The 26137-nt window shown below is 54.7% G+C and overlaps 1 protein-coding gene, 1 long non-coding RNA gene and 1 other non-coding gene across 7 annotated transcripts in view; all 3 read right to left on the bottom strand.

Moving 5' to 3' along the window:
* The window catches only part of ARRB1 (arrestin beta 1), a 76318-nt gene that overhangs the window by 41065 nt on the left and 9116 nt on the right, over positions 1-26137 (bottom strand). The gene's annotated exons all lie outside the window — the stretch shown is intronic.
* On the bottom strand, positions 20203-20297 carry MIR326 (microRNA mir-326). Its single transcript, NR_032869.1, has one exon. It is a non-coding gene; the product is annotated as a microRNA mir-326 (primary transcript).
* LOC138925036 (uncharacterized) lies at positions 21790-24007 on the bottom strand. The gene is made up of 2 exons (XR_011440685.1): positions 23617-24007; positions 21790-23162 (listed from the first exon to the last, which is right to left on the bottom strand). It is a non-coding gene; the product is annotated as an uncharacterized lncRNA (long non-coding RNA).

Raw genomic sequence — 26137 nt, 5'->3', positions numbered from 1 at the left:
AGAATATGAGCCAGGGGTGGTAGACTGGGGGACTCAGCCAGGCCTGTTTGAGGAAAGACTCTGTCCTGCTATTTCTGGACATTCCCATTGTTTACCAAACATTTACTCTCTCCAATCTTCCTGTGAACTGCCCTCCTTCCCTTTGAAATCCCAGACCCGTGCCCACTTCTGCTTAGCTCGGGATGGCATATAAACCTCAACTGCCTGACTGTCAGGGAACCTCACATCTTTGGGGTTCCCATACACATGAAATTAAATTTGATTTTCCCCTCTTACTCTGTCTTGCATCAATTTGATTCTTAGATCAGACAGAAGAACTTAGAAGGGTCTTGCCCGACACCTGCATGGAGACAGGGGCTCCCTGGAGTGACCCCTCAAGTTTCCCTTCCCTTCCCTTTCCGGCCTCCACCCTTATCCCCAGTGGATACCCATCACAGCCAGGCGGCTCCTGTCCCGCCGAGTGCCCCACAAAGGCACCTCCACTGGGAAGCCTTCCATGTCACCCTTACACACTTCGGGGTCCCCCTATAGTCCCGCTGCTTCCCCTCCTCCCTGCCCCACAGTGGCCAAGCCCATTCCTCTGCCCAGGTTTCTGTGGCTATTGCCTGTAGACCTGGGCTCCCCCTGAATCAGGCAGGTAGCAAGAGGCAGGGAGGAAGGAGGCCAAGGCAGACGCCATCAAATGGGGCTTTTCGAGTGAGAGGACAAGGTGAGCCTCCCCCATCAGACAGGGGGCCGTCCTGAGGGCAGACAGCAGATCTCTTCCAGCAGATAAGGATTTCCCTGAGGAAAATGACTGTGACTCCTCCATCATGGGAGGCTCCTGCAGGACAAAGGTCATGCCTCCTTCCTCAGACAAGGAGCTGCCAGAGGACAAGAAGGCTATGTCCCCTCCATCAGATAGGGAGTCCCAGGGAACAGGAGCCATGTTCCCCCCATCAGACAGGAGTCTTTCTCCTGGAGGACAGGACCATGCCTCCTCCATCAGACTAGGAGCTCCCAGAGGTCATGTTCTCCATCTGCTGCCCCGACACCAGTCCCCAGAACAGACTTCAGCTCAGTCTAAGACACAGAGAAGGGCCTCCCCAGAGGGCAGAACTGGGGGGAGTCTAGATCAATTGTCCCTTGCACAGGGTCCCAGGCCCACTTCCCATTCATGCTGTCAACTGAACTGAAGATGCCCTGCCACACTTAAGATACCCAGTGGCCATCTGCCCCAGCCAGGAAGGGGCAACTGGGAGATCCCTGACAAGAGGATGCCCAAGACAGGCGGCACACTCAGCTCTGGCCTGATGTGACAGATGTGTGGGCTGCATGCGTCTCTGCTCCCGGCTCTGCCCCCAACTGGGCAAACCTCTTCCCCCTATAGCCACGTGGACCCCCACTCTGCCACATCTCCAAACTCTGCTTACGTGGCAGGAGGCGGCAGCAGGGAGGAGAAACAGCAGGGCCCTTTGCGGGGCCCTCCTTGAGGACACCACTGGCCTTCCCCACTGCCGTCGCTGAGCCTGGCCCAAGCCAACCCCGCCCCCCCCCATCCTCTCCTCTATGTGCACCAGCTCCAGGGAGCTGCTATTAGTTAGCATCGATCCACAAAGTGCTTTGCGACACATTTTACGAGCTCAGCCTCACCCGGGGCCCTGGGGGACGGAGCAAGAGGCAGAAACTGAGTGGGAGCCCAGGGCACTGGGCAGAGCGAGGAAGCAGCTGAGTCCCAAGACCAAGGCCCAGACAAGCCCAGGGCCAGCACCCAGTAAATGTTAGCCGAATGCGTGTTCGCTGAAAAGCAACCTGACTGGATTTGGTAACTTAATCTGGGTGAATTTTCTCATTAAGAAATAATAATAATAATTAGCGGTAAACTGATGCTTCTTAAGTGTGTAATACAAGCCAGGCCCTATACTAAACACTATATTAACTCATTTAATCCTCACAAGAACCCTATACGGTAGTTACTCTTATTATCCCCACTCTACATATGAGGAAACTTAGACACAGAGAGGTTAGGTAACGTGCACAAAGTCACAGAGCAGAAAATAAGAAACGTAAACAGCTCAAACCATCTGCTTGAGAAATTAAGAAGTTAAAACTATAATAACCATGACCCTAAATTTTGAAAGAATCAGATACTTTTGAAACATACAATTTATCCTAAGTGTGTTCCAAACCAAAGACATTCATTATGGGACAGCCTGTGGTATAGTTAGGATGTCAGAGGCTCGATCAGAAAGAAGTCTTACAAATATGAAACGTGTTTATCCGTCATCTCAAAAAATAGTTATGCTTCTTCTGAAACTGTTAACTGAACAGTTTTATTAAAATTTAGAAAACCAAAAAAACCCCACAATAACAATTATTTCAAGATTTGTCATTTATTTGTCCTGTTCTAGGTACTTTACATATTTATCATGCTGAATCTTGAGAACAACTTGGGGGGCATTATTTCCTTGAGGGGACTTCACTGCACCTCCAGGCTGAGGGCCCCTTGGTGTTTGCACCCCTGCCAGGTGTTTGGGGGTGTCTGCCCCCCAGGATGGGAGCTGGTCCAGGGCAGGGACTGTGTTGGGCACAGAGAAGGTGCATGAGAAAGGAGCCGCGGGCTTGGGATGAGGCAGGCCGTGGCTGTCTGGAGTGTTAAACGCGGCCCCTCATTAGAGCTCTATAGGCGGGGTCAACCCTGTGGCCGGCTGGTTAAGTTCGCACGCTCTGCTCGGGCGGCCCAGGGTTTCGCCGGTTCGGATCCTGGGCGCGGACATGGCACCGCTCATCAAGCCATGTGGAGGCAGCGTCCCACATGCCACAACTAGAGGGACCCATAACTAAGAATATACAACTGTGTGCCGGGGGGCTTTGGGAAGAAAAAGGAAATATAAAATATTTAAAAAAGGAACTCTATAGGCGGTGAAGATACTACCCACCACCACCACTGCCATAACAATAGATTCGCCAGGTGTCCTGGGGCAGGTCCCTGTCCAGCGTGGCTCCAGCTGGTTCACAGGCTCTCAGTGGGGGTCACGTTACCTCCTAGGGGCCTGGGCAGCTGAGAGGAGATAATGGGTCTGAGGAGTTCCTGGGAGGCCAGAGTGCTGAGCAGAGACAGGGCTGTTATTAGGACAAGGCTGAATTATCAAGCATCTTTAAGAAATGCATTTCCATTACTTCCAAGAACACAGGCTTGCAGATGAGGTGGACAGAGCGAAGCCAGCATGGAGCAGCTGTCCTCAGTGAGGCAGTGAGAGGGAGCAGCCTGCTGGGGCATCTCCAAACCACACCCTGGGACTCGGTAATAAACACGCCCACACCCACCCCACACCCTCCACCTGCTCCTCACACCAGTTCCCTTCCTCTGTCCTGGGGGAGGGGAGTGGGCAAGGGAAGAAGCCTGCCAGGAGGAACAGTGCTGGCCCCTTCCTTAGCCACCAACCTGTCTGGAGTGACAACTTCAGAACCAGCTCCACCTGCCCCAACCTAGATGCTCAGGCCATCTTTCTCTGAACCCCAGGGAGGCCACACACACGGTGATGGACGTGGAAAAGATGTCTGCCAAGCCTGGCGCATAACCCAAGTGCCATATATGGTAGGATTAGGGCACTGAGAGGCACCAGAAGTGCCAAGATGAACGAGGCTCTCCAGGGCCCTCCCTTTGTGGGGCTTAAATGCTAGCAGGGAAAAAGATTTTTTTAATTTTTAATTTTATTTTTTTTGTAGGAAGATTAGCCCTGAGCTAACTACTGCCAATCCTCCTCTTTCTGCTGAGGAAGACTGGCCCTGAGCTAACATCCATGCCCATCTTCCTCGACTTTATATGTGGGACGCCTGCAACAGCACGGCTTTTGCCAAGCGGTGCCATGTCCGCACCGGGATCCGAACCAGCGAACCCCAGGCTGCCGAGAAGTGAAACGTGCGAATTTCACCGCTGCGCCACCGGGCTGGCCCAGAAAGAGATTTAAATAATCACACAGAAGAAAACATAACCAGGAGGTGGGGGAGCTTTTGACCACCATCCACATCTTCCAACATTTATCTGGCACTCCGTGTGTGTCTAGTTGGCCCTAGGGACTGGGACATGGGTCTCCTGGGGGCACTTGGAGTACACTGAATTGGCCTGTGGAACACAGTCCTTAAGGCCTAGACAGCCTCTCCTGAGACATGCTCTCCCTGCATTGGGCCAGGTTTCCCCCTCACCAGGAAACCTCACGACTGACCAACAAGGCCCCCTCGGCATCCTGATTATCAACAGGAGGTCCTGGGCAGCAGGCAGGAGCATTCACATGGTGGAAAGTAAAGGGCCCTTGCCCATGGATGACTTGGCCACCTGCTATTAGTTGGGTTTCTGTGAGTCTGATTGAGCCAATCCTGGAGGCCTGCTCAATTCTTAGGGCTGGACCGCCACATGGGGGCCTTGCCCAGGCCAGAGCCCAGGAGGCCAGCCCCCAACGCCTTCACCATACTGTCTCTGTTACGTCACAACTACAGTGGCCTTGGGAAGCAGAGGGGCCTGTGGTGAACGCACTGCCCACACACGGTAGGGGAGACAGCTGCACAACCCAATAACTATCCTGCAAAAGACCCCAGGAGAGAGGGTCATAAAGAGGGTGACAGCAATTCTGGGGAAAGAGTGGCTTGATTCCTCCCTGGACAGACAGGGGACTGCTGAGGAAGGTACAGAGAGCAGGTACCATCTGAGGTGGGACTGAAGGACAGTTAAGAGTTCGCCAGGTCCTCAAGGTGCCCAAGAGAGAACATTAAAGTGACGCGCGTATGCATGGAATTACCCATCCTTATACAGCAGAGTGTACATTTCAAAATCACTATCTCATTTGATTCTCTCAAATCCCATAATGCTGTTATTTCCTGACTCCTCCCTCCCCCTAAACACACACGCACATGCAAATAAGAAAAGTGAGGTCCAAGGAAGGCAGATGATGAGCCCAAGGGCAAATGATGACTGATTTCTGGGCAGAGGAAAGGGGTGAGGTGTGCATGCTGGCCGAGATGGACCTCTTCTCATGAAGGGCGGGGGTACTGCTGTCAGGCAGCAATCCCTCATTTCCAGCCCCTGCTGGTCTGTGACACCCTCCTTCCATCCCCAACAGACAAACACACTCCTCCAGACCCCGGGGCATCTCAGAAGGGGTGCTGGCAGAGGGACAGAGCAGTGTGGCCAGGGCTGGGCCCAGGAGGTTGAGGAAGAGCTGGCCATTCTCTAAGGCCCAGCTTGAAGGCCCTGCCCCCCGACCCCACTGGTCCTGAGCACCGATAACTTCGACCTCTCCCCTATAAATCTCCTCTCCTGGCCTCTCCTCTCCCCTTCGCTCTCGCTCTGTCTCGGAGCAGCTGCCGCCAGCCTCTCCCTCTCCTCCCTCCACCCCTCGCCCTCCCCGGGGAGCTGTGAGCTCAGCCTTTCCCATCAGCCAACCCTGGGAATGATGGGAAATGTGCCTCAGGCCAGGAATGGAGAGGAGGCTTGCCCCAGAGAGGGAGCAGGAGAGGGGGGCTTTTCCTCAGGGCGTCCTGGGGGCAGGGCTCAATTCTGCTGCTGCCTAGAGATCCCAGGCTGGGCTAAGGGCACAGTCTGCCTGTCCATACTACATGTTCTAAATAAGGTGAGATCTGCCCGCTGGAGCTGGAGGGGCCCTCTTTTAACAGATGGGGAGACAGAGGCTCAGAGAGAGGAGGGAAAGGAAGCATATCCGGGGCTGACTGCCAGGTCCCAGGCACCGTTCGCATCTTTCACATTTCTTGTCTCACTGAACCCTCACAACTGCCCTGCAAGGTATGTATGGTAGGCTGAATACTGGCCCCCTAAGACGCCCGCATCCTAATGCTTGGAAATGAATATGTGACCCTACAGGGTAAAAGAGACTTCATGGAGGTGATTTAGTTAAGGATCTGGAGGTGGGGAGATTATCATGATTTATCTGGGTGGATCCAGTGTAATCACAAAGGTCCTTATAAGAGGGAGCCAGGAGGGTCAGAGAGAGAAAGGGCAAGGTGGTGATGACAGAAGCATTGAGAGAGAGATTGGAAAAGGCTACACTCCTGGCTTTAAAATGGAGGATGGGGCCAGGAGCCATGGGATGCAGGCAGATTCCACAAGCTAGAAAAGGAAAAGGATGGCTTCTCCCCTACAGCCTCCAGAAGGAACACAGCCTTGCCAACCTATTTTAGGACTTCCGGCCTCCAGAACTGTAAGTGAATAAATGTGCGTTGTTTCAGGCCACTAAATGTGTGGTAACTTGTCACAGGAGCAAGAGGAGGCTAATAAAGTAGGCATTTCCATTCCCATTTTGCAGATGAGGAAACTGAGGCTCTGAGAAGGGACATGACATCCTCAGGTCCTGCAGGCTCCCCTCCACACCAGGCTGGCTTACTGGGAATCTCTTAAGATTCCCAGTACTGGGCTCTTAAGGCTGGGAGCTCCTCGGCCAGGGCTTCAAGGCTGGGGGAGCATCTGAGGAGGAGGCAGGGGTCTCCAGCTGCAGGGACGAGGGGAGGACAGAGAAGGGATCGGGAGAAGGTAAAGCTCTGCCTACAAGGGGATGAATTATGGCTGGGGCCTTTGGGAGCCTGTGACTGAGTCCCACCCTGCCCCAGATGGAGCGAGGAGGCCCGTGACATAGAGGAGGGCCCTGGCTATACAGCTGCGCTTCGGGTGGGGGGGTGGGGCAAGTGTTTGCAGGGTTATCCGAGATTAGATGAAATGCCCCATTCTCTCTCTTCGATGCCGACAAAATCCCTGGGAGGAGGGCTCCTTATCCTTCTTCGTGCACTACTGGTGAGGAAAATGAGGTCCAGGGGAAAGTGACTGGCCCAAGCTCTCACGGCCAGTGAGAGGTGCAGTCTGGGTGTTCATGACAAGAAGCACCACAGCCATGAACGGCTCCTGCACAAGCGAGTCTGACGCTGCGCGGTCACTGGCATCTTCTCAGCTATTCTAGATGCCTCCCTCCTCTGCCTCAAACCCCTTAACTGCTGTCACAAGCCCTTCAGGATCTGGCCCCTGCCCACACCTCCACCCTCCCCTCCCAGCACACTCTCCTGTCCCCCATACCCTCCAGCCACACTGACCTTGGTCAGTTCCCCAGAGCCACCAAACTCTTTCCCCGCTGTGTGATCTCCCACAGGGCTCAGCTTCCCCAGCCCGGGGCCACACGCATTCACGGTGGATGGACCAAGGGTCCTGGCCTTCCTGCTCCTCCCTGTGGGTAAGGGAGAGGGAGCAGGGCCAGGGGTCAGCCCCAGAGGGCCAGAGGCCTGGGAGGTTGGAGCTGAGAGGCCCCGAGTAAGCTGGTCATCTTGTACGCAGTAAAGGCAACAGCAGCCTGGCTGTGGGACAGGGTGTGGTGGCAGAACTCCCTGGGGGGACAGACCCTCCAGAAACACAGACCCCAGGACACTGGAGCCGAGGGGGCCTCAGAGAACTTTCAGTTCCACTCCTTAGGGCACACATGGTGACAGTGAGGCCAGGAGAAGGACAGGACTTGCCCGGGACCCACAGTGTGTCACTGTGGGGCTCAGTTTGGGGAAGTGGTTAAGGCTGTGAGGTCTGCCACTCACTAGCTGGGTGACCGTGGGCAAGGACCGAATCTCTCTGGTCCTTACCTCTGAAATGGGAACAGTAATAGTGCCTTTCTTGGTGAATTCATGGGAGCACCTGGTGCCGTGAAGCCGGCGACAAACGAAAGCCAGCCTCACCGCCGAGAGAGCAGGGCCTGGACTCGGGACGCCGCATTCAGGGGGCTCATCTCTTCCCCGTGATATAGCTGGTGGGCTTAATTTAATCCCCAGAACGGACCCGGAGGGGGAGGACACCCAGAGAGCTGGGCACTCAGCATCTCCAAAGCCACTGCTTCTGGGCCCCCAAAGCTGGTTCATCTTTAATCTCAGCTTATTGTGTCTAGGAAAGGGTTTATCAGCCTCATTCTCCTTACAGTGAAAGAAAGGACTCCCCCAAGCGAGGAGGCCTGGACTTGAGGCGCTCCTGATCAAAACCTGGCTCCCCCTGACTTCCACCCTGACGGAGGGAAAGAGGAATCCGCGAGGACCGAGCACGTCCTGCAGGTGGCGCTGTGCCGGGGCTCCTGCACATACTTTCTCCCAGACCTCGCCCCAGCCCACCGAGAGGCGACGGGGAGGCCCATTTCGCTGACGAGGAAGCTGAGGTTTCCGGGGAGTAAATAACTCGTCTGCAGCACCAGCTAGCACAGCCACATGCCTACACTGCTCCGGGAGGCCTACGGGCAAGGGCCTGTTCCCATTCTAAGGCATTGCGGTTTAGGGCCTATTTGAAGGGAAGGAACCCAGCCGGGGTGATGAGGCCCCCGGGCAGCCTCCTGACCCGCCTGCGGACCCTGTGGCCGGTACCCTCCCTCCAGCCGTCTCACCTCTCCTCCAGAAATCTTAGTAATAACTATGAAAATAACACCTCGTAATGCTGCTGCCTCCATCCGGACAGTGCTGTCCACCCCCACGCCAAGTTCACATCCGCTTCATCTCAGATTCTTGCTCACTTGGCACTTCCTCAAAAAACCTTCAGTGACCCCCAACCAGGTCAGATCCCCCCATTAGGCACTTAGAGCGCTTCTCGCATTGTGCACTCCTGTACTCTGTCTCCTGCTCCAGACCAGAGGGCCCATTAAGCCAAGGATGTCTGTTTGCTGCTGTAGTATCCCCAGAGGTGTGCCCAGCACTGGCACGCGGCCTCAGGAAGGCACTCTGCACTTGCCTGGGCCAGGCACCGTGCCAACTGCTGAACCCAGCATCACTTTAACCCTCACGGTTACTCTAGGAGGTGGGGAGCATCACCCCTGGACAGATGAGGACAGTGGGACTCGGAGAGAGGAAGTGACCTCCCCAAGGATCCCCAGCTAACCTGGAACACGGCTGGGACCAGCCCCCAGGACCAGCTACATAGCTTTTGGGCCCAGTGCAAAGTGAAAATGCAGGGCCCCTTGTTCAGACTTCAAGACCAAGACAGACCAGCATTAAACCAATAGAGAGGTCCTTCTGAGCTCTGGGCCTTGTGTGACAGCACAGGTCCCACGCTCCTGAAGCTGGACCCCTGGGCACCCACGTGATCTGACTCCAGGGCCAAAGCCAAGCTCCACCTACGGAGGCCCTTGGGCATGGGTCCGCTAAGGCAGTGGTTCTCACACTTGTGTACAGGTCAGAATCCGCTTTGAGGCTGGTGGCCCCGCCCCCAGAGTTCCCATCAGGTAGGTGTGAGGTGGGCCTGGGGATTTGCTTTTCTAAAGGAGATGCTGATGCTGGGGCTCTGAGGCACTGAGAACCCCCGCCCTAAGGAAGGCTTATTTAGCAGGGCCATTCTGAGTCCAGGGCCTCATGGAAGGAGAGAGCTATCAGGGGTGAGGATGTCCAGTGTCCTTCAAATCGTACTCAGGCCTCAGTCCAAAGGGCCAGCCCTGCTAAGAAGGGGAAGAGTGGGGGGCAGGAAGGGGAGAAGAGGGGAGGAAAAAGGAAAACTTTACACAAGTTACTTTGTTTAACTTTTGTAACAGTCTTGAGCAGTAGCTCCCATTATTTTTGTTGTAGAGGAAACTGCAGCAGAAGTCAATCATTAGCCCGGGGTCACAGCCAGGAAATTATGGAAACCACAACCGAACCTGGTTCTGTTTTACGTGTTGTCAACAAAGGCTGCTTCAACCAGCTGGCCCTGACGGGGTCTAATCCCACGACGTGCTCAGCACAGGGGAGCAGAGCCAGTAGCCGTGGGTTGGATTCAACGGTCCCAGGCCCTGGCAAGCCCCCAGGGTCCTCCCCCTCCCCCTCCTGCCTACCCTCCAAGCCCAGGCCTGTGGCACAAAGACCTGGGACCCAGCTGATGGGAGGGGCCAATGCCAGCAGGCCAGGGTGCCCACCCCCAGATTGGAAGTTCCTCCTACATCCAGGTTCTTCTCTCCAGCCTCCCCTCTGGCCACTTTCTCACACATACCCTAAGCCCCAGATCACACACCATCTGTTTTAGAGTTTGCACTGGCTGTTCCTTCTGTTCCTTCTGCCTGGAATGCCCTTCGCATTGTACCTCTCTGTCCAACTCTTACCCATCCTTCAAAACCCCAGGTGAGCTCTACCTCCTCTGGGAAGTGCTCCCTTGGCACCTGTCCATCCTCTCCACTCCATCATGCCACTCTGCTTCCCTGGTTGCTCCTCCAACCATCCATTCTACAAATACGTGGTGAACATCTGCCCTGCTCCAGGCACAGTGCTGAGGATGTGAGGCCCAGACTGAGCTCCGTCAGGCCAGGGTATGAGTCTGCTTTCCCCTGTGAACCTCTGCCAGAAAGGGGGCTGGGGAGGGTCCCCAGGGAGTGATGGGACCTCAGCTGGAGATTTGAAAAAGCAGGGGGGCGGGAGAGAGAAGTAGTACAAATTCTACATTCCAGGTCACTGCCAAGTTGTGGGGAACAGCTCCCACGCCCCACACCTGGAGTAACGATCCTTGGTGAAGCAGCGCACAAGCGTTACCAAATGAACACGAGGCAAGCTATGCACCTCAGTGCCAAGGGCCATGCTGGCCGTGGGCTCCCCAGGAAACTGAGGCCCGGAGTGGGAAAGGGATAAGCCCAAAGTCCCCCCCACCCAGAGCAGGAGACAGCCCTGGAGTGGGCTGGCAGCCTCCTCTCCCAGGAGATGTGGGTTTTAAACAGCGGAGGAAGGAGGAGGCAATGTGCTCCCACTCTGAAGGAGGGCCCTGGGGACCCCTCCTCTGGGGCAGAAGGGTTTAAGGGCGCACTCTGGAAAGCCACAGCCCACAGAAGCCCCAGGGCCAGGCCAAGGAGGAGAGAGGCTGGAGTGGAGCCAGGCTGGCAGAGGAAACATCTTGAGAGGCAAGGGGGAGGAAGGGAGGAGGAATGAAAAAGGAGGAAAGAGCCAGACACGCAAACACCTCCGCCTCCTCTTTCCAACCAAAACAGAATCCCCAGCAGACTGAGACCTGCAAGGAAGGAGACTGGGAAAGAAGCTGGGCCTCAGAGGAGGGGGTGGCTGGGAAGGCACCCAGGGCTGGAGCCTCTGGAAGCTTCAGGGGCTGACCAGCACTACCAGGGATGGGGGGGTGTGGGGAGGCCCCGTCAGTCATCAGAGCCCACCCAGCCTTACCCACAGGGGCCGAGGCTCAGGGAGGAAGGAGACGTGGACCTGGTCGCTCCTACTGCTCCTTCAAGACCCACTCAGGTACCAACTTTCCCCAAAGCCCCCAGACCCAACCTCTGGGCTGGGCTGGGCTCCAGCATAGGAGTTAGCACAAACTCAGAAAATACTGTGCAGTGAAACTGATCCGATGGGGGAGCCGAGGCCTGGACCTTAGAAAGCCCACAGTCTGGGGGGAAACCCAGGGAACTGAAAGGAGGGAGCACAGGCACCAAGGCGGCTCTGAACTCCCCGACAATCAGGGACTGGCAGGCACTTCGGGCCGGTCCACACAGCCTCAGTGGAGGCCCTTTCCTCTGGAAGGACACACTGCTGGGATAAGGAGCCAGGAGGAACCGTGGGACTGAGGCAGAGGGAGGCATCATCCTTGGCCGCCACCCCCGCTACATACACACACACACACACACACACACACACTCAGTGCTGGGGGCTGAGGGGCTTCCAGGGACCTGCATCCTAGTCCTGGCTCTGGAACCTGGACAAAGCCCTTGACCTCTCCAGCTCTCTCCATTCCCTCACCTGTGCAATGGGGGCTCTCCTGTCTCCCCTTCCTCTCAGGGGAGGCACAAGATGAAGGACAGGCCTCCAAGGAGGCAAGAACTGAAAGCTCTGGGATGACTTCAGCACCTGGGAGAGAATCCTACCCCTACTCCCACTTGCACACCATCCCTGCCCCGGCCGGGACCCTCTTCCCTCAGGCTTCCCTTGCGGTCCAGCGAGCCTGGGAGATGGAGGCTGTGGTCAGGAGAGCAGGCAGCCAGGCCTGGCAACCAAGGAGGAGAGTGGCCCCAAAGTAAATCCACTCCCTGTCCAGGGACCTTTTCTCCGCCCAGTGGTAGAAAACTACCCTCCCCACACCGTCCTCACTGCCATTTGAGAGGCTTTATTGCGATGACTTGAGTCTGGGCTTTTCCTCATCTGACTGGCTCTAAACTGCTGGAATTTAGGGCTCTTTCTGTCGTTCCCTTTTTTATCATAGTGAACCAGTCTGCCTTGGTTGAAACCGCTGTTTGCTAGGGCACATCAGTCACGTGACTCCCCCTCCCTCAGCCTGTTTCCTCATCTAAAAAGGGAGGACGACATGGGGCCTACCACACAGGGTCGTTTTAAGGATTAAATGAGAGTAGTGCCCGGCACCTAGTAATACACGTTAGCTCTTATTATTATTAACAATACTCAACAAATATTTATGGAGCACCTTTTGGGTGTCAGACGCTGTCGACCATCAGGGACATATGGCGAAGGGGGCAGCTTCACGCAATGGATGCTGTTACACAAAACTTCCTTCCTGGAAGGAAGGACAGCAGGGCCCCGCACTGCACAACTCTAGAGGGCGCCACAGCACACACCACAATGCCAACGGCGCCCCCTGCAAGGGTGCAACACAATGGTCTGCAAGACAGACATCAAATAAGCAGTATGTGTGACTCTTAGGGTGAGTGGTGTTGAGTGAGGGGCTCAAAGAGCACAGGATGGGTGGCTGACCCGCTGGAGAACCCGAGAAATCTTCCCAGGGAGTGGCGTCTGAGCTAGGAGCTGAAGAAGAAGCAGGAGTAACCCTGAAAGGGGCAGGGGATGGGGATGCGGCTCTGAGGCCAAACGAAACACATTCTGCAGTGGGAAGGCTCTCAGCGAACCAGCGAGACTCACTGGAGGAAGGAGGAAGATGGCAGGCGAGGCTGGCAGGCAGGGCAGCGGGGCCTGTCAGCAGGCAGCCTCGGGCAGGAGTCAGGATTTTACTGTCACCAAGACGAGATGACAGCAGGGTTTCAGCAGGGAACGGACACGAGGTAGTTATACTTTACGAGGCTCCCTTGGGTCGCTGGGTGGAGAATGGAAGGGCAGAGAGGCTGGAGCGGACACAAGGAGACCAGTTAGCGGGCAGGATGAACAACAAGGCTGCTCTGGGTTCAAACCCAGCATCTGCCATTGATTGACTGGAATAGAGACCACAACAGCACTTGCCTCCTTGGGTTGTGGTGAGGATTAAATGAGCAACTTCATGTACGTAAAGAACTTGGGACAACAACACCTGGCCCACAGAGAGTGCCGTGTGTTTAGCTGATACGATTCATCCAGGTGGGAAACGAAGGTGGCCCAGCTTAGAGAGGCAGCAGTGAGAGCAAGGGCACAGGACGTGGCCAGATTCCAGGGAAAGCATCACCAGTCCTGGTGCAAGCCCCCAGCTGCTCCAGCCCCCACGCCGGCGGCAGCTGCAGGAGAGACCCCAAGCCAGAGCTGCCCAGTGGAGCTCTTCCCACATTCCTGACCCACAGAAACCAGACGAGATAAGGCGATGAAGGTCGTTTTGAGCTACTAAGTTAGTGAGAGATCAGTCATGCAGAAAAAGATAAATGGAACAACTCCTATTGAGATTTCCCTGGAGGGATCCTCCTCTCCCCCCACAGGCAGGAAGCTGCACCCGGAGCAAGAAAGGTGTGCAGGGCGGAGAGGCGGGGGGTGGGGGGGGGGGGTGGGGGGGGTGGGGGGGGGCGGCCACCGAGCTTGGGGCCTCTGCAACTACCAGGATTCTGCCCTCAGGAAGCAATCAGATGGCCTCAGAGCTAATCGTTTCAGCATTATTTACAATAGCATCAAACTGGAAATAATGTAAATACCAAATGAGGGGATGGTTCAATCAACTGTGGAGCATTCACAGGAGGAACGCTCATGTGTCATTAACAAATGTGAGTTGATGGCATGGGAAATGCTGAGGGAAAAAAAGCAGTAACCCAAACGTCATAGATGCTTGAAGCACAACTGTTTGAGTACACAGGCACGCGCACGCACACACGTACACAGACGTACACAGCAAGGAACGCAAACACCAAAAAATTCTTTAATGTTCCTTCTAAGTGATGAGGTTACGGATGATTGCTATCTTCTCCTTGTCCAAATGTGAAGGTTTTTGTGTTTTTAAAAAATAATTATGGAAAGATACATGTTAGTTCTTTTAAATGTCACTCAGCACTCGGTCACTCCTGTTTCTAGGATAACACACACCAGAACGTTAGCCCTGTGAGAGTAAGGATTCTGTTTTGTGCACAGCTGGTGCCCTGATGGTAGAACGGAGCCTGGCTCATAGTCGGCACTCAGGGGGCATTCACTGAACGAGCAAATGCATGAATGAGTGCGTGGCTCTCATACAGAGTGTACTTCATCCATCTGAGTCACAGCAGCCTCTCCCATCAGCCCTCAGGCAGGGATGAGGCCTGGCTCCATTCTTTGTCCCCAGGCTTCAGCACAGGGCCTGGCACCAAGCAAAGGCCGGTGGATGAATGAAGGGCTGAATAACCCCCTCTGCCCTGGGACAAACATGTGGGAGGGAAGCCAGCAGGTGGACACGGACTCTTGGGGGACGCGGGGAGGGCAGGCCGTTGGTGTGTGAGGTGGGGGTGCAGGTGTCAGAGAGGACAGCGCTGGGGGGGAGGGGGTACAAGAGCTGAGAGGGAATGGGGATGAAAGTGGCTAGGTGACAGTGTGTTAGCTGTCACATGAGGAGGGGGTGGTCTATGACCTTGCTGGGCTGACAGATTGAGAATGGCAGTGGGAGAGGTGCCAGCATGGAGGGGCTGACAGAGCAGAGCAGGGAGGGGAGCAGCCGGAATCAGATTGTTTCAGTCCAGGAGGACTGCGGTCAGACTCTGAGGCTGAATGACCGTGGAGGGGTGGGGGAGGCCAGCAGAGACTGGCCTCAGCCAAAGGGAGGCAGAAGGCTGGAGCTCAGGCAAGACCCCCTGACCCTCACCCCTACCCCTATGCTGGCTGCCTAGAATGCCAGCCCAAGAAAGACTGTCCACGTTTCTATAAATTAAATCCCACGACGTGACACCTCAGGCCCATCCCAAACACAGGCAAGTGAACCATGCGGCTCAGAGGTCTGGGGGTCAGAGAACGCTGAGAAGAACCCCAGAGCGCAGCAGCCTGACCTCTCCCGTGACAGGCAGGGAAACTAAGGCCCGGGGACTTGCTAAGGTCCCCACAAGCCCAAGGCACAGGCCCCAAGGCCCAGAGCGGATTCAAACACCATGAAGGAGGCCACGAGGCCCGGGGAGACGGTGCCTGCTCAGGCGGCACTGGAGAAGCAGGAGGTGACAAACACTGTTCACTAAGATCGGAAGCTGCCACGCGGAGGAGGGCGCCGCGGGCCTGACTCCTCACCAGGCTGTGCGGGAGCCCCTGAGCACAGGCTGGAGTCATGCACAGCGATGTCCCCACCAGGCAGCCCAGGGCCTGGCCCAGCGGGGGTCTCAGCAAGTGAATAGATAAATAAAAACGTGAATGAGTGATAATGCCGATAGCCAATACTTATACGGTTCCTACTTTGTGCCAAGCACTAAACACTTCACAAATATTAACCCACTTAATCCTCATGCACACCTTAAGAATTCCATAATAAATGATGAAGATTCCCATAGTAAAAACTTTATTATTCCCATTTTATAGATGGGGAAACTGAAACAAACAGGGCCTAATTAACTTGCCCAAGGCCATATAACTTTGAACCCAGGCAGGCTTGTTCCAGAACCCCAGGCCTTAACCAGCCTGCCAAAGGGCCTCCACTTGACACCTTTACCCTGTCACGGCTGCTCACTCCCTCACCATCTTTTCTGCAGTAGCCTCACCCCAACACCCATGTCCATGTCCAGTATTTCCTGTAACAGATGCTGCACCCCCTCTTTTGTTTTGGTGAAGAAGATTGGCCCTGTGCTAACATCTATTGCCAATCTTCCTCTTTTTGCTTGAGGAAGACTGTCACTGAGCTAACATCTGTGCCCATCTTCCTCTATTTTATGTGGGACGCTGCCACAGCGTGGCTTGACGAGTGGTGCTAGGTTTGCACCCAGGATCCAAACCTGTGGATCCCGGGCCACCAAAGCAGAGTGCACGAATTCAACCACTACACCACCAGGCCAGCCCCTGCCTTACTTTTTTTTGATTAGCAACTTTTAAAAATAATTTATTGAGGTGAAATTCACATAACGTAAAATTTACCATTTTAAAGTTAAACAATTAGAGGCATTATGTTCGCAATGTTGTGCAAAACCACCAGCTCTGTCTAGTTCCAAAACATTTCCATCACTCCGCAGTAAAATCCCTCCCCCATAAGTAGTTTCTTCTCCTACCCACCCCAACCCCTAGCCCCTGGCAACCAGCAACGTCGGCTGTGTCTATGGATGCATCTATTCTGGACATTTCATATAAATGGGATCATACAAGATGTGGTCTTTGCGTCTGGCTTCTTTCACCTAGCATGACGTTTTCAAAGTCCATCCGTGTCATAACATATATCACTATTTCATTCCTTTTTAAGGCTGAATAATATCTACAGTATGGATAGAGCACAATTTGTTTGTCCATTCATCCACTGATGGACATTCGGGCCATTTGTTCCCACTTTTTGGCTATTGCGAATAGTCACTGTGGCCTTCTGACCCTCACCACGGCCCTGTGAGTGAGGACTGTTATTCTGTCTCATCTCCCAGAAGGTGACATTGAGGTTCATTGGTGGTAGAGACTTGGACTGAAGGCCCTGTCTCCCAAACTAGAGTGTCCTTCCCTACGGCCTCATCTTCCGCCAGCCATTCACTCACCCTGCAAGTCGCACCTTTCCTGGGCATCAGTTACCACGTGCCAGGCTCTGGGCCGGGTGCCGGTGACACAGAGTGGACGGCTCAGGCTGAGTGCCCGTCTCCACCATGGCCTGAACCTGCAGGGATGGGCTCCTGCCCAGCCCAGGGCTTCCAGGATCCAGGCAGCACACCATGTCCAAAACGAGTCCAGAGGCAGGAGTGCCCTGCTCCTTGTCCTCCCTGCTCTCAGTCTGACTCCCTGCAAAGAGGGACAATGGCCTCCAGCAGGAGGCTCCAGAGATCTGCACAGCAAGACTGTCGAGGGGAGGAGGATCTCTGAGCTGAAAGGGTCTTCAGAAAACACAGCGGTGACGGCCCTGGAGTGGGGAGGAGGCACGGGATTGGGACAGCCAGTGATGAGCCCCGCCAATCAGTCATTTCACCGCTCAGACATAAATGCACCAGAAAAGCCCTTGGCAGGAGCCTCCGCTGTGCCTTCCTGCTGGGTAACCTTGAGTCAAGCCTTCTCTGAGACTCTGGGACGTCTCTGCCCAGAGAAGGAGCTTGAGGATCTAGACACCCAGACGCTAGGCTGGGAGCAGTGGGTTGACCTCAGGGCCCTTCCTGTTGAAGATCCTCCGAGGCCACATCTCTGTGTAAGATGGCGAGGCTATGCCTACTGGAGACCACGGAGGCCACCCCCTTCCTGGCCCTCCGAGATGCCACCCTCTGCCACTCATCAGCCTGTTATCGGGACCATCCCGGAGGAGTTTCTGGCATTCAGTGTGGGGGCAAACAGCCCAGTCACCAAGTCACCACTGCCTCCTCAGGCCCACTTCACACAGGGGCCCCACAGATCCGGGATGAATGAATGAACCAACAATCCCTCAGTGATTTCCCAACTTCCAGCCTCTCTTTATCTAGTCTATTTTCTCTGCAGCTGCCACACGAACCTTTAAATGCTGCCGCCCCTGCAAGCTGTGTGGCCTTGTGCAAACTGCTTAATTCAGCGGAGCCTCGATTTCATCATCTGCACACACGGCCTCTACTTCTGGGGTAATTAGGAAGGTCAAAGAGAAAGCACATGCCCGGCACCTCCAGGGCTGAGGCGGAGTCCAGGAAAACTGTTTCTCTTCGGCACCCTACCCCACCCCAACTCTCCCAGCCCTAACCCTCTAATCCCTCTGTGTTCCAAAGGCTAGAGGGAAGAGCCCAGCCCCTGGGCCGGCCCCTGGCTGGATGTAAATGTTTATGCCAAGCCCAGCCTCCCAGGGACAAGCTATTTGCTCTGCTGGTAATTAATTGCAGAAGGCCGGGCTGGGTAATAAACTCTGCGTGGAAACATAAACAGTGTGCACTGAGCTCCGAATCCATTGTGAGGCCAGGGGAGGGGGTCTGCGAGGAATGGAATGTTCTCCCCAGTCTCCTCCCAGCCAGAGGCCAGAGGTCACCGAAGATCAGAACTGGGAGGACGCTTGGAGATCCTTTGAAAACTAGCAGCTGACATTACTGGGCGCTTACCTTGTTCCAGGCAGAGCTGAGCACTTGACTTATCTGGGATGGCCATTCCCCCCATATTAAGGAGGAAACTGAAGCTGAAAGAGGCAGGGCGACTTGCCCCACCTAGAAAGCAGCTGGGCCGGGGGGAGGGGCACCAGGCCTGACTTCAGAGGAGGGAAAAAAGAACAGCCATTCATTCAACAAAAATGTACACATGCCCTCTGTGCCAGGCACGGGGATCCAGGGACACAGCTCTTGTGGCCCTTGCATTCCAGTGGGGAGAGGCAGATCTTAAATGCCGACTAGATAACGATTTGATTACAGGGGTGCCCAGCGCTCGGAAGAAAAGAAAACAAAGTCGGGGGTTCAGAGAGTCACAATAAGTCACAAGTGGCCGTTTGTGCTCTGCAGGGCAGAGAGCACAGAGCCGGCCTCCAGCAGGAGCACATGGTAGGTTCACAGTGAGTTTCTGGCTAAAACTTAAGGCTCTTTTATTTGGGCCTGTGTAGCTTCTTGGCCCCAATTCAAGGTGTCTCAAAGGTACTGTGCCAGGCCTGGGATGTAATGATAGACAAACAAAACACAGCCCCTGTGGGTCCCAGGGAGCCCACAGTCCAACTGGGGGTGCAGACAAATGGGTAAATGGGGAGAGTGCAACACAAGCTAATGAGGGTCATGGGGCAGAAGAGAGGGACAATCAGCATTTATTGAGCACCCACCATGTGCCAGACACTGTGCTAAGCCCTACATTATCTTGTTTAAGCCTTACCATAACCCTGGGGGGAGGGGGGGATATCATCATTCCCATTTTAAAGATGAGAAAACTGAGGTTCAGAAAGATTACGTAACTATCTCAAGGTCATAGACTGAACAAGTAGTTGGGGTGGGATTTGAAACCTGGCCTAACACCAAAGCTCATGCTCTTTCCTCATAGCCCGCCCAGTCTCCTCTTCCCTCCCCTCCCTGAAGGAGGCACAGAAGCTAGAAGAGATAGGAGGCAACCACCACTAAGCTACCCTTCCCCATCTCTGCAGCGGGAGGCAGCACACCCTGCTGGCCGGCCTGGCTTCCTTCCTGAGCAGGAAAGGTCAGCACAGCCTGCCCGGGCAGCTTCTCTCAGACACAAAACCGGTCAGGCTCCTCACTCCCCCACCCTCCATCCCCCTCCAGGAGCAAGAAAGTTCAGTGCAGACTTCCACCCAGCCCCTTCCCCACATAAGGGCCACTCAGTTTACAACACCCCCTCCCAGGGAGCTGTACTCCACAGCTTATAAACACTTTCACCCTCCTAGCTCACCTGACCCCCACCCCGACACCAAGCAGCCTGCATCCCCAGCGCCCGGCACCAGGCACAGCACAGTGCAGGTGAATTTGACAGACAGCAGACCTGGCTCCATCTCAATGGAAGGGGTGGGCTTCCCCGAGCCATCTCCATCCAGCTTCCACCAACATTTACTGAGCTCCCATGACAAGCCTAGGGCTGTGCCAGGCAGCTTCATCTATGGTGCATTATTTAAACCTTTCTACAACCTTTTCAGGTAAGTGTTATGTCCCTTTTGCAGACGAGTAAGCTTGAGGGCAGAGAGGCCTTTCCAGTCTCTTACTTACACAGCAAGAAGGAGCTGCAGGGTTGGCCTGGCCCAGAAGTGGCTCCCCCAGATGCCTTTTAGATCCTGCATCAGCAGGGAGGGCTCTAACTAATGACCACGTCCACAGGGTGGGATGAGACCTCCCTGAGGACACGCAGCCCACATGGCACCAATATCCCAGCATTAAGGACCACTCGGCCTTAAAGGCTTGAACCAGCCTGAAGCTCATAGAGTTTGGAAGCCCTCTTTAAAAAAAGAGAGAGAGTACAAAAATATCTTCCTTTTGCACAGCTCACAAAATCCCTGAGTGCGTGGAAAGGGCCCTGGAGCGTGAAGGGCCTGGAGCGGAAGCTGCACCAGCCTCATGATGAATCCGCCTCTGGGCTGGAGGAAGGGCCCAGAGGCGATCCCAGCACAACTCGCCTTCACAAAGGCCCTGCCTCCAGCCCAACAGACAGACGAGGCTCCGGAGAACATTCCTTCTTCTTGTCACACGTCCTGCAGCTACGAAGCCCTCCCTGCAGTTGGTCCAAGTCTGTCTCTCTCGTGCCATCATTTCAGGAGAAGCAGAGCTCATCTGAGCGCAGGACATGCCTGCAGTGTACGTGTGCTCACATGCACAGGACCGCTGGGTTTCTTTATGATGCTGGAGCGCATTCCCAGGAGGATCCTTCCACGTCTGGGCCTGCAGGGTCAGTCCCGACCTGTGCCTGGAACCCTGGGCCGGCAGCAGGGGTCTTACTGAGAATCCCGTCCCCAAATATTTGAAGGGTATGACACAGTTCCCACATCCCACATCCCATTTGGCCCACACAACAGCCCTGGGAGGTATGCAGAGTCAGTTTTATTGTCCCCAGTTACAGAAGGGAACAACAAATGACACTCAGTGTGCACCTACTATGAATTAGGCATGCCAAGGGGCCTTCCACAAGTAACAGACACCCTGGCAGGAAGGGCTGTATCCCCTTGGAACAGGTAGAGAAACTGAGGCTCCATTCAGTCTCTGGGCCTGGACCTGAGAATTGGGCTGCAGCCCTGCTCTTCCACCTCCCAGTCCAGGCCTCTGCCCAGTCTTGTCTCAGTGTGGAGTGGACAGCTCAGAAGGCAGTGGGCAGACACACTGGAACAGAGCGGGTCGAGAAGCAATAGGCCTCTCTCCAGCTTCCGAGGCAGAGGAGCAGCTCGGGGCTCATTATAGGCCTTCCTGGAAAAAGTGGAAATCAATGACTTCATTCTCCCTGGATGCGTCAGAGGAAGCACGCATGGACCCTGGAAGTCTGAAATCTGCTTGAAGGCAATAGCCTTACAGACTCAGGGCCTTATATCTTCCCACACCCTGCTGAGGGTCCCATATCCACCTCCCACCTTCCACCTGCTGGGCCTTCCAGGCCCTTCAGAAGACCACTTCTCACCCCATAAGCCAGGCGCCCAGCACTTGCTCTTGCTTGTCCAAGAACCACCTCTGTCCTTCCTCATGATTCATTCATTCATATATCCATTCTGCAAATCCTTATGGAGAACGCAGCCTAGGGTGACCAACCGTCCCCATTCACTCAGGACTGAGGGGTCTCCCAAGATACTGAGATAGTCCCAGGAAAACGGGAATGATTGATCACCCCAACACACTGTGTGCCTGGCCTGCGCTGGGCACTGAGGACACAGTGGACAGGGCCACTACCCTCAGGAAGCTTCCAGTCTGAGAATGGCTCCCGCTTAATGAGGAACCACTGTCAAAGCACCGGCTTGGCACCTCACACACATCATCAACCGCAACCTACGAGGAGGGTATTATTACCTGCGTGGGGCACATAAGAAAACTAAGGCTCAGAAAGGTGACATGACCTTCCCAGAGTCACAGAGCTCTAAGTGACATGCCAAGACCTGAACTCACATCCAATGAAACCCAGAAAAAGGAAAGAGCAGGTTCCAGCATGAACATTAAGAAGATACAAAAATATAAAGACATGTTTTATTTAATTCATTTTTGTAGCACCAACATCTGGCATATCCTAGAGGTTCAGAAAATGTGTGTGGAAGGAAGGAAGGGAGGGAGGGAGGGAGGGCCATGCTTTAATGATCTCCAGGATAGAAGATCCTGACCCCTGATCTAAAATGCATACATTTCCCTTTTCAAAGTCAGTTTCAGCTGTTTTCTTTCAGCAGCAGGGCCAGGAAGGAAGTGAGAAGAGGGAAAGAGTGCTTCTCCTTTGGGCCAGCAGCTCAGGCCTCACTTCCTCCAGGAAATCTTCCCTGACTCATTGCCCACCCAATTCTGGCATTTGGAGCCTAACAGGCCTGTGTGTGTGTGGTGCTTGTATTGCAGCTTCAATGCACTTCTGCAAACCTGGACCTCGCCCAGCTGTGCCAGCCCCTATCGGGAACTGGAGGTCCGAGAGATAACCAGACACACGTCAGCCCTCTAGCACAGGAAACTGACTGGTCAGCAGCCAACTACGATACAACGTGCTGTCCTGGAAGCCTGCAAGGTGCTAAGGCAGCATGGAGGAGGGCACTGATTGTCTGGGCAGAGAGCACAGAGGCTTCACGCCCAAGCACGCAGCAGGTGCCCAGTGCAACGTATTCCATTGAACTGCATTAAGGTTAGTTTCAACCTTAAAATACAAGGAAGCTTTCACCAGTCAGAGGAGGAAGGCGTTCCAGACAAAGAGACCGGCTTGAACAAACGCACAGAAGTGTGGAAGTACAAAGGAGGAACATCCAAAAAAGTCATCGAAGCCAGAGTATTGGCTTTGTAGTGGGGAGAGTTAGGAAAGACGCGTGGGGAGGAAGTTTGGCCAGACCACAAAGGGCCTCCAGTGAAGAATGTGGACTGCCCGTTAGGAAACGAGGAGCAACTGATGGGTTTTTAAGCTGTAAGGACAGGGTCAGATGTGAATTTCAGAGCAAGAGGAGGGTTTGGGGGGGGTTAGACTGAGCAGAGGAACAGCAGCCAGAAGACTACTGCAACAGTCCAGGCCAGAAGTGGGGCTTGGACTGAGCTGGTGGCAGTGGAAGGGGAAGAAGAAAAGCACTTTGGTGACGGGGACATGCATCCACCACCACCAGGCTGGGTGCCCGGAGGGTTAGGGTTCTCTTCTCCATGGAGCTCAGTGCACCCTGACCCCCGCTCTACACTCGAAGGAGCCAGGGCTGACTCAGGGCTCCGTCTGGGACTGGGTCACAGTTCTTTGTTTCAAAGTTCTTCCTACTAAAAAACTTTAATCTTTTTTTTTTTCCCCCAAAGTTGACTCTGCAAAACGGTGAACATCAGAGATGGCTGGATTGTTTCAAGTATGCATCCTGCGTTGCTGCTGCTGAAGTCAGCACTCTAAATAATAGGAGAAATGAATATGTGCATATTAACCACTCGATTATGCCATATGATCATCTTTGTCATTTTTAGGGTATTGAAAAAAAATCCGTTGCAAAAAAAAAGTTCTCCTTACTGAGTTGAAAGAGGCTTCCAGGCTTCTTCCACTGCCTTGGGGCCATGCAGACCCATAAGAAAATCACCCATTCGCTGTGCTGGCTGTTTTCATTAGCACAGATACCACAGAGAGAGGATGGAAACGTTATGCCCAGAGGCTGAAAAACTTGCCCAGAGACACAAAGCTACCAGTAGAGGTGAGGTGAGGGCCCCATCCCACTCCCGGCCCTCAGAGCTGCAGAGACAGCCCACATGCCCCCCGGAAACCCCGCACAGCCCCAAAGCCGAGAGCCTTTCTCCTAAGACATAGTTTCCCAACTATTCCACGTCCATTGAAATGGAACAGTTGTCCTACCTCTGTAGGGTCTTCTGGGCCTGAGGGAAGCCTTTGCTCTGGGTGCAGGAGACCCTGGTTTCCCAGGGTCTGTTTGCTGAGCCCCGTGTCTCCTCACATACTTGCTGGTTTCCTCTGTCTGGGCCCCCAAACACTCCCTGTGATGCCTCAGGGCAGAACTTCCACTTGTCCCCCTAGAGTTTTTTGTTCTCACTCTACAGTCCCAGGGCGCCCCTTACTGACTGCAGGTGAAGTGAAGGCCTGAGACTGTGCCTGGCACACGGTGAGTTCTCAAGTCTCGGATGAAGGCAGTCAGTCCCAGCTGAAAATGTCTGTCACAGAGACCGCCAAGACGAGCATCACCTCTGGCTCACCTCAAACTCCCCTTCCAAAGGCTGCTCCATGGCCCCCCCTTTAAAAAAAAAAAAGATTGGCAGCTGAGTTAACATCTGTTGCCAATCTCTTTTTTCCTTCTTCTTCTTCTTCTTCTTCTCCCCAAAGCTCCCCAGTACATAGTTGTATATTCTAGTTGCAGATCCTTCTAGCTCTGCTATGTGGGACGCCGCCTCAGATGACCTGATGAGCGGTGCCATGTCCGCGCCCGGGATCTGAACCGGCGAAACCCTGGGCCGCGGAAGTGGAGCGCACGAACTTAACCACTTGGCCACGGGGCTGGCCCCACATGTTCCCCCTTCTAAGGAGCTGCCTCTGACCCCTAACCGCTGGGCTTGCTCTGCCCCCAGTGTAAACAATCGCCATTACCACGTCTGAGAGCATGGTGTGAGGATCTATCCCCTCTCCCCTAAAAGACATGAGCAGCACAGGGCCAAGACTTGTCCGCTTCCTCTTCATCCTCAGGCACCCAGCACAGGGCCTACAACGTGGCAGATACTCACAGAAGTATTCGTTCACGGGAACCTCCTCAGAAGCACAGGGGTGGCCGAACAGAAAGAGTATAAGCCAACCCTGGAAATGCCTAGTCCAGAGGCCCCCAGGGGGTGGCATCCTCGTCATAATGTCCCCTGCCACCCCAGAACCCAGGAGGGCCAGGCCCCAGCAATGGCATGGTCTTAGGTGGGAGACAGGAACCGAGCCACTCCTTAAAGCAGCTTCCCACTAGTGGAGAGACAGGCCACTGGGTTGGGCCAAACAGCTTCAGGGGACGTGGCTTGAAGGGAGGTCTGGGCCTGGCACCCAGGAAGTGCACAAGACATGTTTGTGAAATTGAGTGGAATAAGCTGAAAAATGCTGGCTGTTTGTTTCTCTGGCTGCAGAGAGGCCAGCTCCGCTCTGGGGGCACTTTGCAGACAAAGTATCTCAGGACATGGCCTGTTTCGCCTAATGAGAATTCTCCGCTTTGTAGCTCTGCTCCCAGGAGTGTGGGAAGGGGGCAGTGCGCAGAGCCAACACCAGTGGCCTGCAGTAAGGCAGCACACGCAGCTCTCCTCCCAGAATGGCATGGGCAGTATGTACCACTACCCAGGGAGGGAATGGTCACAATGACCTCTGGGGCCCAGGAATCTTGAGCCAAGCGGCGTCTCCTCCTCTGCCCCTCCAGGAGGAATGGAAGAAGGAAGCAGGGAGTTGTGCTGAGTTATGTAACCAGCTTCCTTGGAGTCAGAGGCCCTGGCATGTCTCAGCCCGGCGCTGCAGGGAGAGGCTGGGGAGGGGAGGGGGCTCTCTTCTCCTTCGCTGCCTGTCCTCCAGACCTCGGAGACCTCCATGGCGAGCACTGCTTTCCAAGTGCCCCAGCTCCAAGCAGGCACCTCCCACTAGGGGCTGGGAACCAGGAAGGGCTGTTGCTGTCCGAGTGCGTGAAATAGTGGCCTGCTCGCTTCTCTGGCCGAAAACCAGGCTCTGGGCTCTGCACCCGGCACCTGGGGGTGGGGGCTAAGGGAGAGAGGCCAGGGGCCCTCCTCAAAGCCCGTCCCCACCCCCAGCTTCCTGTCCCCCAAGTTCTTCCCACTTCCTCCTAGAGAATCTGCCATGGGTGAGGGGCCAAAAGGGAAGGGGCCCGGGGTGCCCCAACACCACACTGCTCCACCCCTCCCTGGCCTGGGCAATCTCACTTCCTTTTCCTGCCATCATCTGAGCTTCTCCTCGGGCCCACTATGCACCCCATACACCCAGCTGTGCGCACAGTCCTGGACAGGCCGGGAGGAGGAAGGGAATGTGGGCAGAGGCAGACAGAAAAGCTGGGATCCACATTGGGTCTTGAACAGTAACAATGACTTTTTATCAAGTCCTTACCCTCTCTGCCCACTGCAACCTCATGCAGTAGTGACATTATTATACCTATTTCACAAACGAGAAAACTGACGCCCAAAGACCCTCGCCCAAGGTCAGGGACATAGTGAGCAACATTGCTGGATGGCAAAGCCTAGTCTATCTGACTCTGAAATCCACACTCCAAACTTCGTGACTCTACCCTCCAAGAGCCTCACCTCCGGGTGCCACTTGGGAAATTCCTAGACTGATGGAAAAGACACTGCTCAGCCTTAAATGGTCACTCGCCGAGGACACTAGTTTGGGACCCAGGGGA

This window comes from Equus caballus, chromosome 7, assembly GCF_041296265.1.
Source record: "Equus caballus isolate H_3958 breed thoroughbred chromosome 7, TB-T2T, whole genome shotgun sequence".
Taxonomy (NCBI): Eukaryota; Metazoa; Chordata; class Mammalia; order Perissodactyla; family Equidae; genus Equus; species Equus caballus.
Note: the sequence above shows the minus strand (reverse complement) of the source record. Positions and strands in the feature narration are given on the sequence as shown.